We start from the raw sequence: 13348 nt of genomic DNA on the forward strand, positions 1-13348 counted from the left end.
AGAAGATACAAAAGAAATAATATACACAATAGAGGAAGAAACACAGTCTTAACCATGAACTTATGGGAAAGAATACCCTTCAGAAGACTATGAGCAACTGAAGGAGTGTACCATGTCCAATACAACAAACCATCAAATGCCTGATGGCATTGCAGGGGTGGAGAAAGAACAAATAAGAGTCCACTCAACTAGAAAAATAACCAATAAAAATGCAAGAATTATTAAACAACTCACAATAAAATTTAAATATAAGGGATTACAGTTTGTTAAAATGTGACAGACTGTTGGGATAGATTTTAAAAAATAGATGCAGGGACTGAGGAGATGGTGGGTGTATGAGAATGCCTGCTGTGAAAGCACTTAGTACCTTGTACCTGTGTGAAAATTCAGGTATGACTACACATACTTGTAGCCCCAACACTGGGGAATGGAGATAGGTAGATGGCAAGAGATCTCTCTAACATAGCATAAATGGTGAGCTTCAGTTCACTGAGAGAGCCTGTCTCAGAGTAATAAGGTGAAGAGTAATGGAGGAAGGTTCTGAACAACATGTTCTGGCTCTTCATGAATGTACGTGGTCATACACATGCATGTGCCTGCACATAAACACACATACACACATATATGGTCACAAACATTCATACATTCCCCCCCCTCTCTCTCTCTGACACACACACACACACATACACACACAGACACGTGCACAGATAAGCACAGGTGTTGCTTCCAAGAAACATACACTACTGATGAAATTACTTATGGACTAGGAGTCAAGGGATGGGAGTCAATCAAACGAATGAAGCTAAATACAAACAGGTGCAGCTAATCTGATCTTTGAGTTGAAAACAAAGGAAAAGATTTTATACCAAAATCAGTCCAAAAATAACAAAAACAAACAAACAAACAAGCAAAAACCATGCATTCGTTACTAAGACACAGAAAAATTCATCAAGAAGAAACAGTGATTATAAATGTTTATGTGCTAATATGTGGGCTCCAATAAAGCAAAAACTAATGAGAATAAAGTATCTGATAATTCCTGACATTATAATAGGCTGTGATTTTTATATCCTACTCTCATGTTTAGTTAGATCATTTAAATAAAATATCAATAAGGACACTTCAGGCATAAATCAAATGAACTTTACAGATGTATATAGAGTATCACATCTAAAAAGAAACAAACTACATGTTGTTTTCACCAGAGCACAGACCCTTCTCTAAAATAGAGGTCATTGACTTTTTAGGTTAAAACAAACAAGCCTCAATAGATGCAGTACATTAAAATAGTTCATATATCTTATCAGGGCATAGTGGCATAAACTAGAAATCAATAGCAAGAGAAACTACTAAAAAAATTTAGAGACTGACCTAAACACTCTTGAATGGCAAATGGGTAAGTAAAGAAATGAGAAAGATTTTTTTAAGTTCTAGAAATAAATGAATAGAAAAACACAATTTAGTAGAACTTGGGGGATACAGCTAAGGCAAGTCTAAACAGATCTAGAATCAGTACTCCTCAAATTCTACCATAAGAGAGAAGGAATAGGAACATGACCAATCTCAGCATATGGAAGATTTATCCCCAGATTTCCAAGATGGTGACACCAATCACACACTGCATCTGATTAGCAGGAAATACAGGGCTGCACAACAACCTAAAGACCAAACTGAGAACTACAAAACACCAGTGCTTCTGAATCTCAGGTAGCGACCTCATTGGAGGAATCCCCAACACCAGAGACAACCAGATAACTAGAGGACAGCACAAGAAGACTAGCAGCAAAACAGAGAGCCTTATAAGAACACAAGAAAACAGTGATCTTAACACAGCAAGCCCTGGAGATATGAATACCCACAAAACTCAAAAAGAAGACTTTAAGTCTGAGGTGACAGAAATGATAAAATCTTTGAAAGAGGAAAATAAATCACTCAAAGAAACACAGGAAAATACACTCAATCAGATGAAGGAATTGAATAAATTCTATAAAGACCTACAGGAATATACATCCAAAGAGGTCAAAGAGATGAAGGAATTGAACAAATCCTATAAAGAATTATAGGAAAATACAGTCAAACATGAAAAATAAATGAATAAGACTATTCAAGACCTAAATAGGAAATTAGAAGCAACAACAAAAGCACAAGCGGAGGCAATCCTAGAATTGGAAAACATAGAGAAGAGAACAGGAACTACAGATACAAGCCACACCAATCAAATACAAGAAATGGAAGAGAGAGAATCTCAAGTGCGGAAGATAAAATTGAAGTTATTGATACATCAGTCAAAGAAAGTGTTAAAACCAAAAAATTCCTGACAGAAAACACCCAAGAAGTTTGGGACGCTATAAAAAGGCCAAATCTAAGAATTGTAGCAATGGAAGAAGGGGAAGACTCCAAGCTCCAAGGCCCAGAAAACATTTTCAAAAAAATAATAGAAGAAAACTTTCCCAACTGCAAGAAAGAAATGCCCATTAGCATCCAAGAAGGCTACAGAACTCCAAATAGATTCAACCAGAAAAGAAAATCCTCCCACCACATAATAATCGAAACATTAAATGTACAGAACAAAGAAAGAATATTAAAAGCTGCAAGAGAAAAAGGTCAAGTCACATATAAAGCTAAAACCATCAGAATTCCACCTGACTTCTTAACAGAGACTATGAAAGCTAGAAGGGCCTGGACAGAGATCATGGAAACATTAAGAGCACACAGATGCCAACCCACACTATTATACCCAGCAAAACTTTCAATCACCATAGACGGTGAAAACAAGGTATTTCATGACAAAACCAAGTTTAATCAGTACCTAACCACAAATCCAGGCCTACAAAATGTATTAGAAGAAAGGCGCCAAAGAATCATCAGGTCACACTTCAAAAGCCTATATGCCCCAAAATCTGAAACCTAAATGAAATGTACAATTTTCTTGATAGCTACCAACTGCCAAAATTGAATCAATCAGGTAAACAAACTGAATAGTCCTATCACACCTGAGGAAATAGAGGCAGTCATCAGGAGTCTTCCACCAAAAATAATGCCCAGGACCAGATGTATTCAGTGCAGAAATCTACCAAGCCTTCAGAGGAGAGCTGACACCAGTTCTCTTCAAACTGTTCTATAAAATAGAAACAGAAGGAACATTAGCAATCTCATTCTATGAGGCCAAAGTCACCTTGATACCTAAACCACAGAAAGACTCAACAAAGAAAGAGAATTTTAGACCAATTTATCTTACGAACATTGATGCAAAATTATTCAATATAATACTCGCAAACTGAATTCAAGAACGTATCAAAACTATCATTCACCATGACAAGGTAGGCTTCATCTCAGGCATGCATGGGTGGTTCAATGTATGGAAATCAATCAATGTAATTCATCATATCAACAAACTGAAAGAAAAAAAACACATGATCATCTCCTTAGATGCTGAAAAAGCATTAGACAAAATCCAACATCCATTCATGTTAACAGTCCTGGAGAGAGCAGGGATACAAAGTACATTCCTAAACATAATAAAGGCAATATACAACAAGCCTATAGCCAACATGAAACTAAATTGAGAGACACTTAAATCAATTTCACTGAAATCAGGGATAAGACAAGGCTGTCCACTCTCTCAGCTCTTCAATATAGTAACTGAAGTCCTAGCTAGAACAATAAGACAACTAAAGGAGACCAAGGGCTTACAAATCGGAAAAGAAGAAATTAAACTATCGCTATTTGCAGATGATATGATAGTTTACATAAGTGACTCCCAAAATTCTATCAAGGAACTCCTACAGCTGATATACACCTTCAGCAAAGTGGCTGGATACAAAATCAACTAAAAAAAAAAAAATCAGTAGCCCTCCTGTATACCAGTGACAAAGTGGCTGAGAAAGAAGTAAAGGAAACAACACTCTTTACAATAGCCACAAATAATATAAAGTATCTTGGTGTAACTCTAACCCAAGAAGTGAAAGATTTGTATGAAAAAAACTTCAAATCTCTGAACAAAGAATTTGAAGAAGATTTCAGAAGATGGAAAGATCTCCCATGCTCATGGATCAGGAGAATCAACATAGTAAAAATGGCCATCTTACCAAAAGCAATCTACAGATTCAATGTAAGTCCCATCAAAATACCCAACCAATTCTTTACCAACCTTGAGAGGTCAATTCTCAACTTCATATGGAAAAATAGAAACCCCAGAATAGCTAAAATGATCTTCTACAATAAAAGATCTTCTGAAGGAATCTCTATTTCATATCTCAAGGTATACTATAGGGCAACAGTAAAAAAAAAAAAAACCCAGCAAGGTACTAGCATAGATAGACTGGTTTATCAATGGAATCGAATTGAAGACCCAGAAATAAACCTTCATGCCTATGGACACTTGATTTTTGACAAAGAAGCCAAATCCATACAATGGAAAAATGATAGCATCCTCAACAAATGGTGCTGGTCTAACTGGATGGTACATGTATAAAAATGAAAATAGATTCATATCTATCACCCTGCCCAAAACTGAAGTCCAAATGGATTAAAGACCTCAACATAAAACCAGACACACTAAATGGAGGGAAAAGAGTGAAGAGCCTTGAGCTCACTGGCACAGGAGACAACTTCCTGAAGAGAACACCAATTCAGGCCCTAAGATCAACCATCAATAAATGGGACCTTATGAAACTGAAAAGCTTCTGTAAGGCAAAGGACACTATCAACAGAACAAAATGACAGCCTACAGACTGGGAAAAGATCTTCACCAAACAGACATCAGACAAAGGGCTAATGTCCAAAATAAATAATGAACTGAAGACATTAAACACCACCAAACCAAATAATCCAATTAAAATTGGGGTACAGAACTAAACAAAGAATTGCCTATAAAGGAATATCAAATGGCCGAGAAACACTTAATGAAATGCTCAACATCCCTAGTTATCAGGGAAATGCAACTCAAAACAACTCTGAGATTCCATCTTATAGCTATCTGAATGGCTAGGATCAAGAATTCAAGTGACAGCACATGCAGGCGAGGATGTGGAGAAAGGGGAACACTCCTCCATTGCTGACGGGAGTACAAACTTGTACAGCCACTTTGGAATCAATCTGGTCCTTTCTTAGGAAATTAGGAATAACTCTGCCTCAGGACTCAGCCATACCACTCTTGAGAAAATACTGATTAGCTTAATTATAACTGTAAAGAACAATTCTAGAGCTGATCACAACTGCAGTTACAAAAGCAACACAGTACTCACTCAAGAGGAAGGACAGAGAACATTAGAATCCAAAAACAAACCCAAACAGCTTCAAGAGACTGAGTTTTCAACAAAACAACAACAGTGTCACAATATGCATTAGAAAAATAACAGCCTCTTCAACACATTTGGAAGACATGTATTTGGAAAATTTTTACGTGCAAATGAATTAAATCATATCAATATCTCTTGTCCCACACAAAACTCAATTCAAAATGTATCAAGATTTGAATGTATGAATGAATTGGAATGAAACTTTGAAATTTCTAGAGAGTAACACAGAGAAAACACTTCAAAACATAGATATAGGCAATGACTCTGTGAAAAGGATTCCAATATCATAGTAAACAACTCTAAAACTTAAGAAATAGGATTACAGAAAATTAAAGTATGTTTGCATACCAAGTGGAATAATTAGCAAAGTGAAGATAAATTATACAGAAAGGAGATCTATGCCAGGTATACCTCAGACACAGGATTAATGTCTATAATATACATTGAGCTACAAATTGTAAGTACCAAAAATCATTCATCTATATAATAATGGGCTAGTGAACTGAATAGAAAATTTTCAAAAGAATGAATCCAAATGGCAAATATTTGAGGCACCTCTCCTGTCTTAGGGTCAGCAGACAAAAATTAAGACTTATTTAAGATGCCTGCACATCACCTCTATCAGAGTGACTAGCATCATGAAAGCAAATAACAAATACAGGTGAGGATGTGGACAAAGAGAAGTCATCTTGATGGTAGTTGGTGTAGCAGAGTACAGCTAAAGATGCATTAGGTAAGTTCAATAGAAACTTACATGTCTGCCCTAAAGAAAAATAAAATCATGACATTAATTGGAAAATGGTTATAATGTAATAAAAATAAATCCTTCATAGTAGAATGTGGTAGTATACACCTCAATCACATCTGAGAGAGATGGCTCTCTGAAACAAACAGGGTTTCCCTTATTCCAGGAAGGGGTAGTAAAAAAGTAAAGAGTGGGCCATATTCTTTCACTTGTGACACATTGGCAGACACTCCCAGAACCTATATATTCTCCTCTGTAAGTCAGCATTTCTGGAAATGTTTGATAGGCTTGCTAGGGAGTAGCAGTTCAAAGTGTTTCAGATAAACATACAAAGAACATGTAACAACTTGGTCTAATTTAGTAATATAGGATTAGAGGTGTCTCCTGGTTAATAAGAATCCTGATCCTGATTTAATGATAGTCAACATTCAGTGGCTTCCTTCCTTGCTCGCATCCTTAATTCCTTTTCTTTCTAATCTGATACAGACCTTTATTTTAACACCCATTATTTCTTTCCACCTGTTTTTTTTCCTTTTTCAAACTTTCTACGGTTCAAATATGTTGCAGGATATTTGATCACATTGTGAACCCCAAGACTGTGAACTGAAAAAACTAATTTCTAGTTGTGGTGTGGCTCAGACCTAGCACACACCTTAGATTAAATGGGTCAAGAGGCAGACCAAGCAACCTGTTGACAGGGAGCTAACATAGGGAAGGACCATAGAGAGTGAGAGGAAGTCCACAGGACAGATGCACAGGAAATAGAAAGGAAGGGCATTCAGTTTGATGAGATTTAAGACAGCATAGAGAAGGAGAAGAAGCTTCTTCCTTCTGGGACATTGACTGACTAGGAAGGTCAGCTGGGTGTTTTCTCTGCCTATCTGAACTAGCAGGTTTTCACCCCAGCATCTGGCTCTTGAGTCTTTATTGATAAAATTGAACATTTTGGGACTTTGTTTGAAAAACAACACATTTATATGTTCAATACATCTTTCTAATGTTTTCTTCTAGAAACTTACTAAGCAATTATAACATTCCTCATATTTTATTATTTATATTATAAGGATTCAGGCTTCTCAATGGTAAACTGTCTAGAAAATCTTTGGTATTTCATTATTTTCAAAGTCTACTCACATTGTTTTGTAATCTTCTAATCTTCCTCCAACAGACATTAATAAACTCCATTTATTGAGATTGTTCTAGCAATTGTTATTTCTTTATACTCAGATAAGGTTTCCATTTTGGAGAACATTTTGCTGAAACACAAAGCAGTAAGATTCATCCATTCATTATTTTTCATGAGTATATATTAATCATAGCATAAAAAGATTTATTATAATATTTTTGCAGTTCACATGCTAACATTAATGCTGTTTACCCTCCTATTATTTTATCCTAACCTTATTTCCTTACCTCCCTTCTTCCCACTAATTTTCTACCTCCCTAATACTCCACCTTTTACTTTCATGGCCTCCTTGCACCTAGATTCCATATATGATGGAAAACATGAACTTACCTTTGTGTACCATTAACACAATGATATCCAGTTCTTTCAGTTTTCTTGGAAACACATACCTTCATTCTTTACCACAGTTGAAAAGAACTGAATTTAATATATACTAAGTTATATTAATATATATTAAATATATCCACATTTTTAATTCTTTAATCAGCCAGTGGTCACATAGGCTACTTCTATAAATTGAGTGCTGTGAACAATGCTGTAATAAAGACAGGCTCACAGGCACCTCTATAGAAACATGACTGATGCTTTCAGGCATATATCCAGAAATCATGTGGCTAAAGCACAAAGAAATTCTACTTATGATTTTTAGGTGCCTCTATATTCACATTTGCTTCTATATTCACACCAGCTACACTAACTTCCAATCCCATTAGCACTAAATAGGAACTCACATCCTCAGCAGAATTTCTTGTCTTCCATATATACAACTTCCATTTCACTGAGAAACCATTAACATCAATGGTTGTTATGACTTCAAGGGTACAGGCTGTGCTGTATGATGAAATTCACCTGTGGTGCCTGCCACTGCTCAAGGCATTATACACACTGTGTATCTTGCTCGAAATGTGTGGAAAGGAAACTTGATAATTTACTGTAGTCCACTACAGTGTGTGTGAATGCAGGTTGTTCCCCCAAGGCATGCATCAAATGTTTGTTTTTCAGAGTGGCACAACTGCAAAATGATAGAACATAAATGTGTGGCCTTGTGGGCAGCTTTTTTCTTCATCCCTTGAAGGGAATTCTGGGAGCTTAGCTCTTCCTCTGTGTCCTAATACATGCATAAGATGAATGCACCCTTCTGCCAATGACGTGAATACATCTCAGGCTCAATGCTCTAGTTTCGACGGTTCATGAACCAAAATCTATAAACCTCTGACTCAAAATGAACCTTTTCCCTTCAAGTTAATTATCTCAGATATTTTTACAACAGAAGCCTATCACACACAGACAGATTAAATCTAAAAGTTCATATCTCTAGACCGTTTTGCACTTCGTTTTCTCTCCCTCAACTCTCTCCTCCCCTTAGAATTGCTTTATGAGTTTTCTATAAACGTAAGTTTGTGAAACACTGCAGTATGATGGTAAAGACTTTTTTTCTTATCAGATCTTTAGACCATTTAAAAAGTAATTATATGAATGCTCAGTGTTATTAGTTATTTTCATTGAATTGGCATTTTCATTATGAATCCATTTTTAATTACACTGGACACATTTCATCAATATTTCTTCTGAGGAGAGTGTATAATGGCATTTGCAAGAACATATACACTAGGTCAAATGGAAAATGTCTACACCTGAAGCCATGCCAAGTATGATCTGAGTAGCTGGTAAGTTGTAGAAAAGTTCTCACAAACTTAAATATGCCTGTGCTAGCAGGTAAACTTAAGAAGACAGTGATAGTTAACAAGCAAACTCATCTAGAGACCATATAAACCACTGGTTTTTTGTAGCTCTTTTTTTCTCCATTAATTCTGTAAGGGAAGAAAAAGAAAGACAAAGGTGGATTTCCAAGCCTGAGACTTATGATTCTTCCCTGGAACCAAGCAGCAGGATGCTGAGGCATGCCTTTGTGGTGCTGACTGTGTAAGATAAAACCTTGATGTGCAGGCTTCAGAGCCCCAACTCACAGGGTTAAAGATCCAAGGGCCATCATTGGCTTGTGGAAAAGAAAAAGGCAAGGATCCTCCTATCTTTGTGGTTCTTAGAGTGCAAACAAAAGACATTTTGACTTTTACCAGCGGCTTAGTCCAGAATTCAACAAAACAGACCAATTGATAAGTATTTTGGGCTTTCATGGGCTTATCAGGTCTTTTTAACATTTTATTCATGTTTATTTGTTTACTTTTTACAACACTCTAATATATATCTCAAAAATATTCTCTGTAGTGCATTTAGCCCCTGCCCTACTATTTCCAGGCCCTGGACAAAAATCATTCCTATCTCATGTTTAATTAATTCTTGAAGATAATATGTATTGACATTTTCCCCAATACAGAAATATTCTAGGAAAAACAGTACATCACATTTGATTTTCAGTGGTCTTTGGTTTCTGTTACAATAAATAATTCTTCAGCTTCTCTTGTCCCTTTCTTAACATACATAAATATATGTATGTAACAACATTTATTAAACATATAGGCATTAATTTGAAAGAGAATAAGGATGAGTAAGGGGGGAAGGTTTGGAAGGAGGAAAGAGAAGAATAAGTATATTATAATATCAAAAGAAATATTTTTAAATCTATATGGCAGTTATTTGACAGAATATCCTTCAGTTTGGGAGATGTATATAGTTATTGCTCAGAATTAGGTAGAGCTTTGGATTTATCTGGGAACATTAATCACCTATCATTTATTTGTCTATGGCCTAAGATGACCCTGTCTCACAGCAATGGTGATGTCCTGCTGTCATTCTTCAATCAAAGTGTTATGTACTTGGTTGTTCACTGTAAAGTTACTATTTCTCCCTTTGTAATAAAAAAAATAAGGTAAGAAATCCTGAGATTACCAAATTATGTCCTTCTTATTAAATTGAACTTTTCCATTACTATTTATGAGTTCACATTTCTACCTATGTTATGGTTGAGTTTCAAAAGCCCTCAATTTCTTGTTATCTCTACCTTCTCCAGCCCTCATCTCTTTATCTCTCTCTCTTTCTCTCTCTCTCTCTCTCTCTCTCTCTCTCTCTCTCTCTCTCTCTCTCCTTTATTTCTATCTTCCTGTTTCAGCAAGAAAGTCCTACAATTCTCAATTTAATCAAGAGGTTATACTTAATTGCTATCATTACTTATTTTGATGATCAAAATGTCTCAGATACTGTCAACTGTGTCTACTTGTCATGTGTCTTCCTTTCATGTGAATCTTATCTATTTTTCATAAGATTTGTCTTAATTGTGTGTGTGTGTGTGTGTGTGTGTGTGTGTGTTTAGAATATCACTGAGCCTATAAGACCACCATTGAAGAGTATGTGAGGATGATGTAATGCACCCTCACTCTTCTATTGATAGTGCCTTCAAAATAGAAGTGTAAGAAGATGTCTGTTACTTACCCCTTCGCTGGCATTAATGAGGCAGGATCTTTCCAGGTGTCACACAGGCTGATTGGGAATCCTGGTTTGTCAGCCTCATCTGATAAAATCTTAATGTGCTTCCTGTCCACAATGACGCAGCCTAAGGAAGCTTTAAACTAGATACAGTATCATCTCATAACAGTCAACATATTCAAAAGCGAAGCGCCTCAACCTGAATAATAAAAAAGTGACACATAAATACCAGTCCCAGGGTGACAGAGATGTTAGATGGTCTGCAACGGATCTAGAGTGGTCAAGAAAAAAATGGCCTGAGAAAATTACAAACATGTTTGCAAGTTACAAAAACCAAGTCTCAGAAAAGTTACAGATATATTAGAAATGAGATAAAAACAATTAAAAACAACCAAAATAAACCGTGGAAAAATTTTAGGTCACAGTTAAAACAATCAGAAAATTTCAAGATAGAACAACCTGAATTAAACCATCAAAATATCAGAAAAGAACCTGGGGTACATGCAGTAGTAGGGCAGTTGTATAGGGTGCCAGAGGCCTTGGGTTCAAGCACAGCATAAGTAAATAACCCTGAGGACATACAGCATTATAATAAAGTATACAAAATAAAATCAAATAAAAGTATATATAAAGTTCCATTGCTGTCCCAGGGAGAGAAGAGAAAGGTGTCATCAATGAAAACCATTCATAAAAATAATAGCTAGAAAATCCTCAATTTTGGCAAAATGTATACAGAAAAAAATGCCTAACCAAGTATACAAGAAACAATCAATAAACAGGTACTTAATGGCATATTAAAATGATTTTAGTAGCATCTGAATAGATGTTGAGGGACCACGCTACTTTCGAAGTTTCTCTAGGGTACTCTGCAGTTCAGATGACAACAATCTGCATCCATGAAAAAGGAGTATCCACAACTCCATGCACAGAGATTTGCACACTACCATTTGTTCCTCGTTTATCACAGACGATAGCCACTGAGACAGGCTTTCAAGAGCATCAGTCCTGTTACAGAAGAAAAGCATCCTCCTTCAAAAAACTGGTTTAGTTCACCCACTGAGCATAACTCTAGCATAAAAACTCAGGGAAGCGATATTGTCAGCTGAGTTGAAGCTACTCCACTTCCATGGACATCAGAAAACTGCCAATCTTGGAACCTATACAACAGTATGTGAAGAGGACAGCACTCTTTTAGGGAATGATATGGCTTAGGATTTCCCTTTATGAAAATACACATCACTCTGTACACAATGGATGCTAAACTAATATTGAATATTTGCAAATTTACTGTTTGTCAGATATGTAATAATAATTAAGATAGTGTTAAGAGCTTTGCCTTCATCTCAATACTAAATATAAGCTCATGGAATAACTAGCTTTATTTTCACCAACATACATAGGATGCTAAATCATATTGCTCATAAATTACCTAGCCAGGATTTGAGCCTGGTCTCATCATTTAAGGTATTAAAGACTACTTAAGACTAGACTTTATAGATGAAAGTCAGGGCCAAAGTGAGGTGGCTTTTAACACCAGAGTAAGAGTCCAAAATATGCTAACTAAATATCTAAGAAATTATTGAAGATTTTGAAAAAAGATGCTATGTACTTAGAACACTGATGTAAGAGAGGTAACATAAGTACAATGTAAAGAGATAAGTAGCCTGTATTTTAAAAATATTAGAACGATAATTTGAATATAAAAATATCTTTAAAAGCATAAAATGTGCAGTATGTGGAGTATTGAATACATGTTTTCTGCTGTGAAAGATATAGTTGTGGATCCTGTAAACCAAGAGACTGGTGCTGAGTAGGAAAGAACACAGGAGACACATGGGTAGAATGAGCAGAACTAGCAGTTGATTTAAACTAGGAATCAGAGTCACTCACTATCTTCTCAGTAGGATGACCAGTCAATGCTTTTACCTATGGCATAATGTAAGTTTGATTATAGAAAGTTTAGAATCTTTAGAAAAAGAATATACTGTAAAAATAACTAGCTGTGTTTCTACATATGTGTGTCATGAATCACCATCCACGCTCCAGGAAAGAATACTTCAATTCTGAGGTATTAGCTACACAAACCTTGAGTTAGCCTCAGTCAGATTATTAGAGCAGCTCAATTTATACCATTCACAGCACCTGATTGTAGCTTACATTTAGTCAATCAGTGAATGACAGTTAGGGACCCTCATATATGTGCACACTTAATACTGTTGCTCTATTTCCATTCTCAGAGAAAACCAGGAATCTCACTCCTATTGTAGAAATATACATAGTTAATAATTTATATAGTACTGTGAGAACATCTCTATAAAACTTCAGAGAACACCTCAAATTTCCTCAGAGATTCTTTTTCCATGAATCTGCACATGGATTTCACAGCACTAGAGCTTTGAATGGAAATGTTCAAAACTCCAAATCTTCATGAATACCTTTGATGTGAAAGATTTTTTGAAGCCCACTGAGCTGAACATATTTAAATATTTCACTTAACATTTCCTTTCGAGAGTTTACTAGGAATACTGGCAAGATGTCACTCTCTAGAACTTAAGCTCAATCCTCCCTGCTTGATGTTTTTGGTTTTGCCCACCAACTCTCTTGCATCATCTTTACCCTTTGCAGTACACCCTACCTCTGCCATAGCTTTCTTCAGGGATGCAAGCATGCAAAGCAAAAGACACATTGCCGGAGGGTTCAAATATTGAGCTGAAGATGAACGGAAGGGCTATTCTG

At 35.9% G+C, this 13348-nt stretch overlaps 1 long non-coding RNA gene across 1 annotated transcript in view; it reads right to left on the reverse strand.

Moving 5' to 3' along the window:
* Window positions 1–7179: 7179 nt before the first annotated feature.
* LOC311595932 overlaps window positions 7180–13348 on the reverse strand; it is a 30024-nt gene continuing 23855 nt past the window's right edge. Inside the window, exons 2-3 of the long non-coding RNA XR_014778624.1 lie at window positions 10619–10811; window positions 7180–7301 (exon numbers count right to left, since the gene is read on the reverse strand). This is a non-coding gene — a long non-coding RNA (uncharacterized lncRNA). The remainder of the gene's footprint in view (window positions 7302–10618; window positions 10812–13348) is intronic.

Source organism: Acomys minous, assembly GCF_964271855.1.
Source record: "Acomys minous genome assembly, chromosome: 4".
In the NCBI taxonomy this organism is placed as follows: Eukaryota; Metazoa; Chordata; class Mammalia; order Rodentia; family Muridae; genus Acomys; species Acomys minous.